This window comes from Oncorhynchus nerka, linkage group LG17 (genome assembly GCF_034236695.1).
Source record: "Oncorhynchus nerka isolate Pitt River linkage group LG17, Oner_Uvic_2.0, whole genome shotgun sequence".
Taxonomy (NCBI): domain Eukaryota; kingdom Metazoa; phylum Chordata; class Actinopteri; order Salmoniformes; family Salmonidae; genus Oncorhynchus; species Oncorhynchus nerka.
The window spans coordinates 5,579,943-5,597,555 of NC_088412.1; the positions used below are offsets into that span (position 1 = coordinate 5,579,943).

At 53.7% G+C, this 17,613-nt stretch overlaps 1 protein-coding gene across 1 annotated transcript in view; it reads left to right on the forward strand.

Moving 5' to 3' along the window:
* Window positions 1-17,613, forward strand: part of LOC135561317 (uncharacterized) — a 755,535-nt gene that overhangs the window by 461,893 nt on the left and 276,029 nt on the right. The window lies entirely within an intron of this gene.

The following is a 17,613-nucleotide window of genomic DNA, read 5'->3' on the forward strand; positions in this document are numbered from 1 at the left end:
AGAGATTATACTGTGGAGGTCCTCACCCGCCGACCCGATCTAAGAGAGAGAGATTATACTGTGGAGGTCCTCACCCGCCGACCCGATCTAAGAGAGAGAGAGAGATTATACTGTGGAGGTCCTCACCCGCCGACCCGATCTAAGAGAGAGAGATTATACTGTGGAGGTCCTCACCCGCCGACCCGATCTAAGAGAGAGAGAGAGATTATACTGTGGAGGTCCTCACCCACCGACCCGATCTAAGAGAGAGAGAGAGATTATACTGTGGAGGTCCTCACCCGCCGACCCGATCTAAGAGAGAGAGAGATTATACTGTGGAGGTCCTCACCCGCCCGATCTATCGATCCTCAGAGAGAGAGAGAGAGATTATACTGTGGAGGTCCTCACCCGCCGACCCGATCTAAGAGAGAGAGAGAGATTATACTGTGGAGGTCCTCACCCGCCGACCCGATCTAAGAGAGAGAGAGAGATTATACTGTGGAGGTCCTCACCCGCCGACCCGATCTAAGAGAGAGAGAGAGATTATACTGTGGAGGTCCTCACCCGCCGACCCGATCTAAGAGAGAGAGAGAGATTATACTGTGGAGGTCCTCACCCGCCGACCCGATCTAAGAGAGAGAGAGATTATACTGTGGAGGTCCTCACCCGCCGACCCGATCTAAGAGAGAGAGAGAGATTATACTGTGGAGGTCCTCACCCGCCGACCCGATCTAAGAGAGAGAGAGATTATACTGTGGAGGTCCTCACCCGCCCCGACCCGATCTAAGAGAGAGAGATTATACTGTGGAGGTCCTCACCCGCCGACCCGATCTAAGAGAGAGAGAGATTATACTGTGGAGGTCCTCACCCGCCCGACCCGATCTAAGAGAGAGAGAGATTATACTGTGGAGGTCCTCACCCGCCGACCCGATCTAAGAGAGAGAGAGAGATTATACTGTGGAGGTCCTCACCCGCCGACCCGATCTAAGAGAGAGAGAGATTATACTGTGGAGGTCCTCACCCGCCGACCCGATCTAAGAGAGAGAGAGAGATTATACTGTGGAGGTCCTCACCCGCCGACCCAATCTACGAGAGAGAGATTATACTGTGGAGGTCCTCACCCGCCGACCCGATCTAAGAGAGAGAGAGAGATTATACTGTGGAGGTCCTCACCCGTCGACCCGATCTAAGAGAGAGAGAGAGATTATACTGTGGAGGTCCTCACCCGCCGACCCAATCTACGAGAGAGAGATTATACTGTGGAGGTCCTCACCCGCCGACCCGATCTAAGAGAGAGAGAGATTATACTGTGGAGGTCCTCACCCGCCGACCCGATCTAAGAGAGAGAGAGAGATTATACTGTGGAGGTCCTCACCCGCCGACCCGATCTAAGAGAGAGAGAGATTATACTGTGGAGGTCCTCACCCGCCGACCCGATCTAAGAGAGAGAGAGAGATTATACTGTGGAGGTCCTCACCCGCCGACCCAATCTACGAGAGAGAGATTATACTGTGGAGGTCCTCACCCGCCGACCCGATCTAAGAGAGAGAGAGAGAGATTATACTGTGGAGGTCCTCACCCGCCGACCCGATCTAAGAGAGAGAGAGAGCGAGATTATACTGTGGAGGTCCTCACCCGCCGACCCGATCTAAGAGAGAGAGAGAGAGATTATACTGTGGAGGTCCTCACCCGCCGACCCGATCTAAGAGAGAGAGATTATACTGTGGAGGTCCTCACCCGCCGACCCGATCTAAGAGAGAGAGAGAGAGATATACTGTGGAGGTCCTCACCCGCCGACCTAAGATCTAAGAGAGAGATTATACTGTGGAGGTCCTCACCCGACCCGATCTAAGAGAGAGAGATTATACTGTGGAGGTCCTCACCCGCCGACCCGATCTAAGAGAGAGAGAGATTATACTGTGGAGGTCCTCACCCGCCGACCCGATCTAAGAGAGAGAGAGATTATACTGTGGAGGTCCTCACCCGCCCGACCCGATCTAAGAGAGAGAGAGAGAGATTATACTGTGGAGGTCCTCACCCGCCGACCCGATCTAAGAGAGAGAGATTATACTGTGGAGGTCCTCACCCGCCGACCCGATCTAAGAGAGAGAGAGATTATACTGTGGAGGTCCTCACCCGCCGACCCGATCTAAGAGAGAGAGAGAGATTATACTGTGGAGGTCCTCACCCGCCGACCCGATCTAAGAGAGAGAGATTATACTGTGGAGGTCCTCACCCGCCGACCCGATCTAAGAGAGAGAGAGATTATACTGTGGAGGTCCTCACCCGCCGACCCGATCTAAGAGAGAGAGAGAGAGATTATACTGTGGAGGTCCTCACCCGCCGACCCGATCTAAGAGAGAGAGAGAGAGATTATACTGTGGAGGTCCTCACCCGCCGACCCGATCTACGAGAGAGAGATTATACTGTGGAGGTCCTCACCCGCCGACCCGATCTAAGAGAGAGAGAGAGATTATACTGTGGAGGTCCTCACCCGTCGACCCGATCTAAGAGAGAGATTATACTGTGGAGGTCCTCACCCGCCGACCCGATCTAAGAGAGAGAGATTATACTGTGGAGGTCCTCACCCGCCGACCCGATCTAAGAGAGAGAGAGAGATTATACTGTGGAGGTCCTCACCCGCCGACCCGATCTAAGAGAGAGAGAGAGAGATTATACTGTGGAGGTCCTCACCCGCCGACCCAATCTACGAGAGAGAGATTATACTGTGGAGGTCCTCACCCGCCGACCCGATCTAAGAGAGAGAGAGATTATACTGTGGAGGTCCTCACCCGCCCGACCCGATCTAAGAGAGAGATTATACTGTGGAGGTCCTCACCCGCCGACCCGATCTAAGAGAGAGAGAGATTATACTGTGGAGGTCCTCACCCGTCGACCCGATCTAAGAGAGAGAGAGAGAGAGATTATACTGTGGAGGTCCTCACCCGCCGACCCGATCTAGAGAGAGAGATTATACTGTGGAGGTCCTCACCCGCCGACCCGATCTAAGAGAGAGAGATTATTATACTGTGGAGGTCCTCACCCGTCGACCCGATCTAAGAGAGAGAGATTATACTGTGGAGGTCCTCACCCGCCGACCCGATCTAAGAGAGAGAGAGAGATTATACTGTGGAGGTCCTCACCCGCCGACCCGATCTAAGAGAGAGAGAGAGATTATACTGTGGAGGTCCTCACCCGCCGACCCGATCTAAGAGAGAGAGAGAGAGATTATACTGTGGAGGTCCTCACCCGCCGACCCGATCTAAGAGAGAGAGAGAGAGATTATACTGTGGAGGTCCTCACCCGCCGACCCGATCTAAGAGAGAGAGAGAGATTATACTGTGGAGGTCCTCACCCGCCGACCCGATCTAAGAGAGAGAGAGAGAGATTATACTGTGGAGGTCCTCACCCGCCGACCCGATCTAAGAGAGAGAGAGATTATACTGTGGAGGTCCTCACCCGCCGACCCGATCTAAGAGAGAGAGAGAGATTATACTGTGGAGGTCCTCACCCGCCGACCCGATCTAAGAGAGAGAGAGAGAGAGATTATACTGTGGAGGTCCTCACCCGCCGACCCATCTAAGAGAGAGAGAGAGATTATACTGTGGAGGTCCTCACCCGCCGACCCGATCTAAGAGAGAGAGAGAGAGATTATACTGTGGAGGTCCTCACCCGACCCGATCTAAGAGAGAGAGATTATACTGTGGAGGTCCTCACCCGCCGACCCGATCTAGAGAGAGAGAGATTATACTGTGGAGGTCCTCACCCGAGACCCGATCTAAGAGAGAGAGATTATACTGTGGAGGTCCTCACCCGCCGACCCGATCTAAGAGAGAGAGATTATACTGTGGAGGTCCTCACCCGCCGACCCGATCTAAGAGAGAGAGAGAGAGATTATACTGTGGAGGTCCTCACCCGCCGACCCGATCTAAGAGAGAGAGAGAGAGATTATACTGTGGAGGTCCTCACCCGCCGACCCGATCTAAGAGAGAGAGAGATTATACTGTGGAGGTCCTCACCCGCCGACCCGATCTAAGAGAGAGAGAGAGAGATTATACTGTGGAGGTCCTCACCCGCCGACCCGATCTAAGAGAGAGAGAGAGATTATACTGTGGAGGTCCTCACCCGCCGACCCGATCTAAGAGAGAGAGAGAGATTATACTGTGGAGGTCCTCACCCGCCGACCCGATCTAAGAGAGAGAGAGATTATACTGTGGAGGTCCTCACCCGCCGAGATCTAAGAGAGAGAGAGAGATTATACTGTGGAGGTCCTCACCCGTCGACCCGATCTAAGAGAGAGAGAGATTATACTGTGGAGGTCCTCACCCGCCGACCCGATCTAAGAGAGAGAGATTATACTGTGGAGGTCCTCACCCGCCGACCCGATCTAAGAGAGAGAGAGAGAGATTATACTGTGGAGGTCCTCACCCGCCGACCCGATCTAAGAGAGAGAGATTATACTGTGGAGGTCCTCACCCGCCGACCCGATCTAAGAGAGAGAGAGAGAGAGATTATACTGTGGAGGTCCTCACCCGCCGACCCGATCTAAGAGAGAGAGAGATTATACTGTGGAGGTCCTCACCCGTCGACCCGATCTAAGAGAGAGAGAGAGATTACACTGTGGAGGTCCTCACCCGCCGACCCGATCTACGAGAGAGAGAGAGATTATACTGTGGAGGTCCTCACCCGCCGACCCGATCTAAGAGAGAGAGAGAGAGATTATACTGTGGAGGTCCTCACCCGCCGACCCGATCTAAGAGAGAGAGATTATACTGTGGAGGTCCTCACCCGCCGACCCGATCTAAGAGAGAGAGATTATACTGTGGAGGTCCTCACCCGCCGACCCGATCTAAGAGAGAGAGATTATACTGTGGAGGTCCTCACCCGCCGACCCGATCTAAGAGAGAGAGAGAGAGATTATACTGTGGAGGTCCTCACCCGCCGACCCGATCTAAGAGAGAGAGAGAGATTATACTGTGGAGGTCCTCACCCGCCGACCCAATCTACGAGAGAGAGATTATACTGTGGAGGTCCTCACCCGCCGACCCGATCTAAGAGAGAGAGAGAGATTATACTGTGGAGGTCCTCACCCGTCGACCCGATCTAAGAGAGAGAGAGATTATACTGTGGAGGTCCTCACCCGCCGACCCGATCTAAGAGAGAGAGAGAGATTATACTGTGGAGGTCCTCACCCGCCGACCCGATCTAAGAGAGAGAGAGATTATACTGTGGAGGTCCTCACCCGTCGACCCGATCTAAGAAGAGAGAGATTATACTGTGGAGGTCCTCACCCGCCGACCCGATCTAAGAGAGAGAGATTATACTGTGGAGGTCCTCACCCGCCGACCCGATCTAAGAGAGAGAGAGATTATACTGTGGAGGTCCTCACCCGTCCGACCCGATCTAGAGAGAGAGATTATACTGTGGAGGTCCTCACCCGCCGACCCGATCTAAGAGAGAGAGAGATTATACTGTGGAGGTCCTCACCCGCCGACCCGATCTAAGAGAGAGAGAGATTATACTGTGGAGGTCCTCACCCGCCGACCCGATCTAAGAGAGAGAGAGATTATACTGTGGAGGTCCTCACCCGCCGACCCGATCTAAGAGAGAGAGAGAGATTATACTGTGGAGGTCCTCACCCGCCGACCCGATCTAAGAGAGAGAGAGAGATTATACTGTGGAGGTCCTCACCCGTCGACCCGATCTAAGAGAGAGAGAGAGATTATACTGTGGAGGTCCTCACCCGCCGACCCGATCTAAGAGAGAGAGAGAGATTATACTGTGGAGGTCCTCACCCGCCGACCCGATCTAAGAGAGAGAGAGAGAGAGATTATACTGTGGAGGTCCTCACCCGCCGACCCGATCTAAGAGAGAGAGAGATTATACTGTGGAGGTCCTCACCCGCGACCCGATCTAAGAGAGAGAGAGAGATTATACTGTGGAGGTCCTCACCCGCCCGACCCGATCTAAGAGAGAGAGATTATACTGTGGAGGTCCTCACCCGCCGACCCGATCTAAGAGAGAGAGAGAGATTATACTGTGGAGGTCCTCACCCGCCGACCCGATCTAAGAGAGAGAGATTATACTGTGGAGGTCCTCACCCGCCGACCCGATCTAAGAGAGAGAGAGAGATTATACTGTGGAGGTCCTCACCCGCGACCCGATCTAAGAGAGAGAGATTATACTGTGGAGGTCCTCACCCGCCGACCCGATCTAAGAGAGAGAGATTATACTGTGGAGGTCCTCACCCGCCGACCCGATCTAAGAGAGAGAGAGATTATACTGTGGAGGTCCTCACCCACCGACCCGATCTAAGAGAGAGAGATTATACTGTGGAGGTCCTCACCCGCCGACCCGATCTAAGAGAGAGAGAGAGATTATACTGTGGAGGTCCTCACCCGCCGACCCGATCTAAGAGAGAGAGATTATACTGTGGAGGTCCTCACCCGCCGACCCGATCTAAGAGAGAGAGAGAGAGATTATACTGTGGAGGTCCTCACCCGCCGACCCGATCTAAGAGAGAGAGAGAGAGATTATACTGTGGAGGTCCTCACCCGCCGACCCGATCTAAGAGAGAGAGATTATACTGTGGAGGTCCTCACCCGCCGACCCGATCTAAGAGAGAGAGAGATTATACTGTGGAGGTCCTCACCCACCGACCCGATCTAAGAGAGAGAGAGAGATACTGTGGAGGTCCTCACCCGCCGACCCGATCTAAGAGAGAGAGATTATACTGTGGAGGTCCTCACCCGCCGACCCGATCTAAGAGAGAGAGAGAGAGATTATACTGTGGAGGTCCTCACCCGCCGACCCGATCTAAGAGAGAGAGAGATTATACTGTGGAGGTCCTCACCCGCCGACCCGATCTAAGAGAGAGAGAGATTATACTGTGGAGGTCCTCACCCGCCGACCCGATCTAAGAGAGAGAGATTATACTGTGGAGGTCCTCACCCGCCGACCCGATCTAAGAGAGAGAGAGAGAGATTATACTGTGGAGGTCCTCACCCGCCGACCCGATCTAAGAGAGAGAGAGAGATTATACTGTGGAGGTCCTCACCCGCCGACCCGATCTAAGAGAGAGAGAGAGATTATACTGTGGAGGTCCTCACCCGCTGCCGACCCGATCTAAGAGAGAGAGATTATACTGTGGAGGTCCTCACCCGCCGACCCGATCTAAGAGAGAGAGAGATTATACTGTGGAGGTCCTCACCCACCGACCCGATCTAAGAGAGAGAGATTATACTGTGGAGGTCCTCACCCGCCGACCCGATCTAAGAGAGAGAGATTATACTGTGGAGGTCCTCACCCGCCGACCCGATCTAAGAGAGAGAGAGAGATTATACTGTGGAGGTCCTCACCCGCCGACCCGATCTAAGAGAGAGAGAGAGATTATACTGTGGAGGTCCTCACCCGCCGACCCGATCTAAGAGAGAGAGAGAGAGATTATACTGTGGAGGTCCTCACCCGCCGACCCGATCTAAGAGAGAGAGAGAGAGATTATACTGTGGAGGTCCTCACCCGCCGACCCGATCTAAGAGAGAGAGAGAGCGAGATTATACTGTGGAGGTCCTCACCCGCCGACCCGATCTAAGAGAGAGAGAGAGAGATTATACTGTGGAGGTCCTCACCCGCCGACCCGATCTAAGAGAGAGAGAGAGAGATTATACTGTGGAGGTCCTCACCCGCCGACCCGATCTAAGAGAGAGAGAGAGATTATACTGTGGAGGTCCTCACCCGCCGACCCGATCTAAGAGAGAGAGAGAGAGATTATACTGTGGAGGTCCTCACCCGCCGACCCGATCTAAGAGAGAGAGAGAGATTATACTGTGGAGGTCCTCACCCGCCGACCCGATCTAAGAGAGAGAGAGAGAGATTATACTGTGGAGGTCCTCACCCGCCGACCCGATCTAAGAGAGAGAGAGAGATTATACTGTGGAGGTCCTCACCCGCCGACCCGATCTAAGAGAGAGAGAGAGATTATACTGTGGAGGTCCTCACCCGCCGACCCGATCTAAGAGAGAGAGAGAGCGAGATTATACTGTGGAGGTCCTCACCCGCCGACCCGATCTAAGAGAGAGAGATTATACTGTGGAGGTCCTCACCCGCCGACCCGATCTAAGAGAGAGAGAGATTATACTGTGGAGGTCCTCACCCGACCCGATCTAAGAGAGAGAGAGAGATTATACTGTGGAGGTCCTCACCCGTCGACCCGATCTAAGAGAGAGAGAGAGATTATACTGTGGAGGTCCTCACCCGCCGACCCGATCTAAGAGAGAGAGAGAGAGATTATACTGTGGAGGTCCTCACCCGACCCGATCTAAGAGAGAGAGATTATACTGTGGAGGTCCTCACCCGCCGACCCGATCTAAGAGAGAGAGAGAGAGAGATTATACTGTGGAGGTCCTCACCCGCCGACCCGATCTAAGAGAGAGAGATTATACTGTGGAGGTCCTCACCCGCCGACCCGATCTAAGAGAGAGAGAGAGATTATACTGTGGAGGTCCTCACCCGCCGACCCGATCTAAGAGAGAGAGAGAGAGATTATACTGTGGAGGTCCTCACCCGCCGACCCAATCTACGAGAGAGAGATTATACTGTGGAGGTCCTCACCCGCCGACCCGATCTAAGAGAGAGAGAGAGATTATACTGTGGAGGTCCTCACCCGCCGACCCGATCTAAGAGAGAGAGAGATTATACTGTGGAGGTCCTCACCCGCCGACCCGATCTAAGAGAGAGAGAGATATACTGTGGAGGTCCTCACCCGCCCGACCCGATCTAAGAGAGAGAGAGATTATACTGTGGAGGTCCTCACCCGCCGACCCGATCTAAGAGAGAGAGAGATTATACTGTGGAGGTCCTCACCCGCCGACCCGATCTAAGAGAGAGAGAGATTATACTGTGGAGGTCCTCACCCGCCGACCCGATCTAAGAGAGAGAGAGATTATACTGTGGAGGTCCTCACCCGCCGACCCGATCTAAGAGAGAGAGAGATTATACTGTGGAGGTCCTCACCCGCCGACCCGATCTACGAGAGAGAGAGAGATTATACTGTGGAGGTCCTCACCCGCCGACCCGATCTAAGAGAGAGAGAGAGATTATACTGTGGAGGTCCTCACCCGTCGACCCGATCTAAGAGAGAGAGATTATACTGTGGAGGTCCTCACCCGCCGACCCGATCTAAGAGAGAGAGAGAGATTATACTGTGGAGGTCCTCACCCGCCGTCGACCCGATCTAAGAGAGAGAGAGAGATTATACTGTGGAGGTCCTCACCCGCCGACCCGATCTAAGAGAGAGATTATACTGTGGAGGTCCTCACCCGCCGACCCGATCTAAGAGAGAGAGAGAGAGATTATACTGTGGAGGTCCTCACCCGCCGACCCGATCTAAGAGAGAGAGATTATACTGTGGAGGTCCTCACCCGCCGACCCGATCTAAGAGAGAGAGAGATTATACTGTGGAGGTCCTCACCCGTCCGACCCGATCTAAGAGAGAGAGATTATACTGTGGAGGTCCTCACCCGCCGACCCGATCTAAGAGAGAGAGATTATACTGTGGAGGTCCTCACCCGCCGACCCGATCTAAGAGAGAGAGAGAGATTATACTGTGGAGGTCCTCACCCGCCGACCCGATCTAAGAGAGAGAGAGAGATTATACTGTGGAGGTCCTCACCCGCCGACCCGATCTAAGAGAGAGAGAGAGATTATACTGTGGAGGTCCTCACCCGCCGACCCGATCTAAGAGAGAGAGAGAGATTATACTGTGGAGGTCCTCACCCGCCGACCCGATCTAAGAGAGAGAGATTATACTGTGGAGGTCCTCACCCGCCGACCCGATCTAAGAGAGAGAGAGAGAGATTATACTGTGGAGGTCCTCACCCGCCGACCCGATCTAAGAGAGAGAGAGAGATACTGTGGAGGTCCTCACCCGCCGACCCGATCTAAGAGAGAGAGAGAGAGATTATACTGTGGAGGTCCTCACCCGCCGACCCGATCTAAGAGAGAGAGATTATACTGTGGAGGTCCTCACCCGCCGACCCGATCTAAGAGAGAGAGAGATTATACTGTGGAGGTCCTCACCCACCGACCCGATCTAAGAGAGAGAGATTATACTGTGGAGGTCCTCACCCGCGACCCGATCTAAGAGAGAGAGAGAGAGATTATACTGTGGAGGTCCTCACCCGCCGACCCGATCTAAGAGAGAGAGAGAGAGATTATACTGTGGAGGTCCTCACCCGCCGACCCGATCTAAGAGAGAGAGAGAGATTATACTGTGGAGGTCCTCACCCGCCGACCCGATCTAAGAGAGAGAGAGAGAGATTATACTGTGGAGGTCCTCACCCGCCGACCCGATCTAAGAGAGAGAGAGATTATACTGTGGAGGTCCTCACCCGCCCGACCCGATCTAAGAGAGAGAGAGATTATACTGTGGAGGTCCTCACCCGCCGACCCGATCTAAGAGAGAGAGAGAGATTATACTGTGGAGGTCCTCACCCGCCGACCGATCTAAGAGAGAGAGAGAGATTATACTGTGGAGGTCTCACCCGCCGACCCGATCTAAGAGAGAGAGAGATTATACTGTGGAGGTCCTCACCCGCCGACCCGATCTAAGAGAGAGAGAGAGAGATTATACTGTGGAGGTCCTCACCCGCCGACCCGATCTAAGAGAGAGAGAGATTATACTGTGGAGGTCCTCACCCGCCGACCCGATCTAAGAGAGAGAGAGAGAGAGATTATACTGTGGAGGTCCTCACCCGCCGACCGATCTAAGAGAGAGAGAGAGATTATACTGTGGAGGTCCTCACCCGCCGACCCGATCTAAGAGAGAGATTATACTGTGGAGGTCCTCACCCTAACCCGATCTAAGAGAGAGAGATTATACTGTGGAGGTCCTCACCCGCCGACCCGATCTAAGAGAGAGAGAGAGAGATTATACTGTGGAGGTCCTCACCCGCCGACCCGATCTAAGAGAGAGAGAGAGAGATTATACTGTGGAGGTCCTCACCCGCCGACCCGATCTACGAGAGAGAGATTATACTGTGGAGGTCCTCACCCGCCGACCCGATCTAAGAGAGAGAGAGAGAGATTATACTGTGGAGGTCCTCACCCGCCGACCCGATCTAAGAGAGAGAGAGATTATACTGTGGAGGTCCTCACCCGCCGACCCAATCTACGAGAGAGAGATTATACTGTGGAGGTCCTCACCCGCCGACCCGATCTAAGAGAGAGAGAGAGAGATTATACTGTGGAGGTCCTCACCCGCCGACCCGATCTAAGAGAGAGAGATTATACTGTGGAGGTCCTCACCCGACCCGATCTAAGAGAGAGAGAGAGAGCGATACTGTGGAGGTCCTCACCCGCCGACCCGATCTAAGAGAGAGAGAGATTATACTGTGGAGGTCCTCACCCGCCGACCCGATCTAAGAGAGAGAGAGAGCGAGATTATACTGTGGAGGTCCTCACCCGCCGACCCGATCTAAGAGAGAGAGAGAGATTATACTGTGGAGGTCCTCACCCGCCGACCCGATCTAAGAGAGAGAGAGAGAGATTATACTGTGGAGGTCCTCACCCGCCGACCCAATCTACGAGAGAGAGATTATACTGTGGAGGTCCTCACCCGCCGACCCGATCTAAGAGAGAGAGAGAGATTATACTGTGGAGGTCCTCACCCGCCGACCCGATCTAAGAGAGAGAGAGAGAGATTATACTGTGGAGGTCCTCACCCGCCGACCCGATCTAAGAGAGAGAGAGATTATACTGTGGAGGTCCTCACCCGCCGACCCGATCTAAGAGAGAGAGAGATTATACTGTGGAGGTCCTCACCCGTCGACCCGATCTAAGAGAGAGAGAGATTATACTGTGGAGGTCCTCACCCGCCGACCCGATCTACGAGAGAGAGAGAGATTATACTGTGGAGGTCCTCACCCGCCGACCCGATCTAAGAGAGAGAGAGAGAGATTATACTGTGGAGGTCCTCACCCGCCGACCCGATCTAAGAGAGAGAGAGATTATACTGTGGAGGTCCTCACCCGCCACCCGATCTAAGAGAGAGAGATTATACTGTGGAGGTCCTCACCCGCCGACCCGATCTAAGAGAGAGAGAGAGATTATACTGTGGAGGTCCTCACCCGCCGACCCGATCTAAGAGAGAGAGAGAGAGCGAGATTATACTGTGGAGGTCCTCACCAAAGACCCGATCTAAGAGAGAGAGAGAGATTATACTGTGGAGGTCCTCACCCGCCGACCCGATCTAAGAGAGAGAGAGAGATTATACTGTGGAGGTCCTCACCCGCCCGACCCGATCTAAGAGAGAGAGAGATTATACTGTGGAGGTCCTCACCCGCGACCCGATCTAAGAGAGAGAGATTATACTGTGGAGGTCCTCACCCGCCGACCCAATCTACGAGAGAGAGATTATACTGTGGAGGTCCTCACCCGCCGACCCGATCTAAGAGAGAGAGAGAGATTATACTGTGGAGGTCCTCACCCGCCGACCCGATCTAAAAGAGAGAGAGAGATTATACTGTGGAGGTCCTCACCCGCCGACCCGATCTAAGAGAGAGAGAGAGAGATTATACTGTGGAGGTCCTCACCCGCCGACCCGATCTAAGAGAGAGAGAGAGATTATACTGTGGAGGTCCTCACCCGCCGACCCGATCTAAGAGAGAGAGATTATACTGTGGAGGTCCTCACCCGCCGACCCGATCTAAGAGAGAGAGAGAGAGATTATACTGTGGAGGTCCTCACCCGCCGACCCGATCTAAGAGAGAGAGAGAGATTATACTGTGGAGGTCCTCACCCGCCGACCCGATCTAAGAGAGAGAGAGAGAGATTATACTGTGGAGGTCCTCACCCGCCGACCCGATCTAAGAGAGAGAGAGAGAGATTATACTGTGGAGGTCCTCACCCGCCGACCCGATCTAAGAGAGAGAGATACTGTGGAGGTCCTCAGATCTATTATACTGTGGAGGTCCTCACCCGCCGACCCGATCTAAGAGAGAGAGAGAGATTATACTGTGGAGGTCCTCACCCGCCCGACCCGATCTAAGAGAGAGAGAGAGATTATACTGTGGAGGTCCTCACCCGCCCGACCCGATCTAAGAGAGAGAGAGATTATACTGTGGAGGTCCTCACCCGCCGACCCGATCTAAGAGAGAGAGAGAGATTATACTGTGGAGGTCCTCACCCGCCGACCCGATCTAAGAGAGAGAGAGAGATTATACTGTGGAGGTCCTCACCCGCCGACCCGATCTAAGAGAGAGAGAGATTATACTGTGGGAGGTCCTCACCCGCCGACCCGATCTAAGAGAGAGAGAGATTATACTGTGGAGGTCCTCACCCGCCGACCCGATCTAAGAGAGAGAGAGAGAGATTATACTGTGGAGGTCCTCACCCGCCGACCCGATCTAAGAGAGAGAGAGAGATTATACTGTGGAGGTCCTCACCCGCCGACCCGATCTAAGAGAGAGAGAGATTATACTGTGGAGGTCCTCACCCGCCGACCCGATCTAAGAGAGAGAGAGAGATTATACTGTGGAGGTCCTCACCCGCCGACCCGATCTAAGAGAGAGAGAGAGATTATACTGTGGAGGTCCTCACCCACCGACCCGATCTAAGAGAGAGAGAGAGAGATTATACTGTGGAGGTCCTCACCCGCCGACCCGATCTAAGAGAGAGAGAGAGATTATACTGTGGAGGTCCTCACCCGCCGACCCGATCTAAGAGAGAGAGAGAGATTATACTGTGGAGGTCCTCACCCGCCGACCCGATCTAAGAGAGAGAGAGAGAGATTATACTGTGGAGGTCCTCACCCGCCGACCCGATCTAAGAGAGAGAGAGAGATTATACTGTGGAGGTCCTCACCCGCCGACCCGATCTAAGAGAGAGAGAGAGATTATACTGTGGAGGTCCTCACCCGCCGACCCGATCTAAGAGAGAGAGATTATACTGTGGAGGTCCTCACCCGCCGACCCGATCTAAGAGAGAGAGAGAGATTATACTGTGGAGGTCCTCACCCGATCTAAGACCCGATCTAGAGAGAGAGAGATTATACTGTGGAGGTCCTCACCCGCGACCCGATCTAAGAGAGAGAGAGAGATTATACTGTGGAGGTCCTCACCCGCCGACCCGATCTAAGAGAGAGAGAGAGATTATACTGTGGAGGTCCTCACCCGCCGACCCGATCTAAGAGAGAGAGATTATACTGTGGAGGTCCTCACCCGCCGACCCGATCTAAGAGAGAGAGAGAGATTATACTGTGGAGGTCCTCACCCGCCGACCCGATCTAAGAGAGAGAGAGAGATTATACTGTGGAGGTCCTCACCCGCCGACCCGATCTAAGAGAGAGAGAGAGATTATACTGTGGAGGTCCTCACCCGCCGACCCGATCTAAGAGAGAGAGAGATTATACTGTGGAGGTCCTCACCCGCCGACCCGATCTAAGAGAGAGAGAGAGAGATTATACTGTGGAGGTCCTCACCCGCCGACCCGATCTAAGAGAGAGAGAGAGATTATACTGTGGAGGTCCTCACCCGCCGACCCGATCTAAGAGAGAGAGAGATTATACTGTGGAGGTCCTCACCCGCCGACCCGATCTAAGAGAGAGAGAGAGATTATACTGTGGAGGTCCTCACCCGCCGACCCGATCTAAGAGAGAGAGAGAGAGATTATACTGTGGAGGTCCTCACCCGCCGACCCGATCTAAGAGAGAGAGATTATACTGTGGAGGTCCTCACCCGCCGACCCGATCTAAGAGAGAGAGAGAGATTATACTGTGGAGGTCCTCACCCGCCGACCCGATCTAAGAGAGAGAGATTATACTGTGGAGGTCCTCACCCGCCGACCCGATCTAAGAGAGAGAGAGAGAGAGATTATACTGTGGAGGTCCTCACCCGCCGACCCGATCTAAGAGAGAGAGAGATTATACTGTGGAGGTCCTCACCCGCCGACCCGATCTAAGAGAGAGAGAGAGAGATTATACTGTGGAGGTCCTCACCCGCCGACCCGATCTAAGAGAGAGAGATTATACTGTGGAGGTCCTCACCCGCCGACCCGATCTAAGAGAGAGAGATTATACTGTGGAGGTCCTCACCCGCCGACCCGATCTAAGAGAGAGAGATTATACTGTGGAGGTCCTCACCCGCCGACCCGATCTAAGAGAGAGAGAGAGAGATTATACTGTGGAGGTCCTCACCCGCCCGACCCGATCTAAGAGAGAGATTATACTGTGGAGGTCCTCACCCGCCGACCCGATCTAAGAGAGAGAGAGAGATTATACTGTGGAGGTCCTCACCCACCGACCCGATCTAAGAGAGAGAGAGAGATTATACTGTGGAGGTCCTCACCCGCCGACCCGATCTAAGAGAGAGGAGATTATACTGTGGAGGTCCTCACCCGCCGACCCGATCTAAGAGAGAGAGAGAGAGATTATACTGTGGAGGTCCTCACCCGCCGACCCGATCTAAGAGAGAGAGAGAGATTATACTGTGGAGGTCCTCACCCGCCGACCCGATCTAAGAGAGAGAGATTATACTGTGGAGGTCCTCACCCGCCGACCCGATCTAAGAGAGAGAGAGAGAGATTATACTGTGGAGGTCCTCACCCGCCGACCCGATCTAAGAGAGAGAGAGAGATTATACTGTGGAGGTCCTCACCCGCCGACCCGATCTAAGAGAGAGAGATTATACTGTGGAGGTCCTCACCCGCCGACCCGATCTAAGAGAGAGAGAGAGAGATTATACTGTGGAGGTCCTCACCCGCCGACCCGATCTAAGAGAGAGAGAGAGATTATACTGTGGAGGTCCTCACCCGCCGACCCGATCTAAGAGAGAGAGATTATACTGTGGAGGTCCTCACCCGCCGACCCGATCTAAGAGAGAGAGAGAGAGATTATACTGTGGAGGTCCTCACCCGCCGCCGACCCGATCTAAGAGAGAGAGAGAGATTATACTGTGGAGGTCCTCACCCGCCGACCCGATCTAAGAGAGAGAGAGAGATTATACTGTGGAGGTCCTCACCCGCCGACCCGATCTAAGAGAGAGAGAGATTATACTGTGGAGGTCCTCACCCGCCGACCCGATCTAAGAGAGAGAGAGAGATTATACTGTGGAGGTCCTCACCCGTCGACCCGATCTGAGAGAGAGAGAGATTATACTGTGGAGGTCCTCACCCGCCGACCCGATCTAAGAGAGAGAGAGAGATTATACTGTGGAGGTCCTCACCCGGAGAGAGAGATTATACTGTGGAGGTCCTCACCCGCCGACCCGATCTAAGAGAGAGAGAGAGAGATTATACTGTGGAGGTCCTCACCCGCCGACCCGATCTAAGAGAGAGAGAGAGAGATTATACTGTGGAGGTCCTCACCCGCCGACCCGATCTAAGAGAGAGAGAGAGAGATTATACTGTGGAGGTCCTCACCCGCCGACCCGATCTAAGAGAGAGAGAGAGATTATACTGTGGAGGTCCTCACCCGCCGACCCGATCTAAGAGAGAGAGATTATACTGTGGAGGTCCTCACCCGCCGACCCGATCTAAGAGAGAGAGAGAGATTATACTGTGGAGGTCCTCACCCGAGAGAGAGAGAGATTATACTGAGGTCTAAGAGAGAGAGAGAGAGATTATACTGTGGAGGTCCTCACCCGCCGACCCATCTAAGAGAGAGAGAGAGATTATACTGTGGAGGTCCTCACCCGAGAGAGATCTAAGAGAGAGAGAGAGATTATACTGTGGAGGTCCTCACCCGCCGACCCGATCTAAGAGAGAGAGAGAGAGATTATACTGTGGAGGTCCTCACCCGCCGAGATCTAAGAGAGAGATTATACTGTGGAGGTCCTCACCCGCCGACCCGATCTAAGAGAGAGAGAGAGATTATACTGTGGAGGTCCTCACCCGCCGACCCGATCTAAGTGAGAGAGAGAGATTATACTGTGGAGGTCCTCACCCGCCGACCCGATCTAAGAGAGAGAGAGAGATTATACTGTGGAGGTCCTCACCCACCGACCCGATCTAAGAGAGAGAGAGAGATTATACTGTGGAGGTCCTCACCCGCCGACCCGATCTAAGAGAGAGAGATTATACTGTGGAGGTCCTCACCCGCCGACCCGATCTAAGAGAGAGAGAGAGATTATACTGTGGAGGTCCTCACCCACCGACCCGATCTAAGAGAGAGAGATTATACTGTGGAGGTCCTCACCCGCCCGACCCGATCTAAGAGAGAGAGATTATACTGTGGAGGTCCTCACCCACCGACCCGATCTAAGAGAGAGAGAGAGATTATACTGTGGAGGTCCTCACCCGCCGACCCGATCTAAGAGAGAGAGAGAGATTATACTGTGGAGGTCCTCACCCACCGACCCGATCTAAGAGAGAGAGAGAGAGATTATACTGTGGAGGTCCTCACCCGCCGACCCGATCTAAGAGAGAGAGAGAGAGATTATACTGTGGAGGTCCTCACCCGCCGACCCGATCTAAGAGAGAGAGAGAGATTATACTGTGGAGGTCCTCACCCGCCGACCCGATCTAAGAGAGAGAGAGATTATACTGTGGAGGTCCTCACCCGCCGACCCGATCTAAGAGAGAGAGATTATACTGTGGAGGTCCCCCCCTAAGAGAGAGAGAGATTATACGACCCACCCGCCG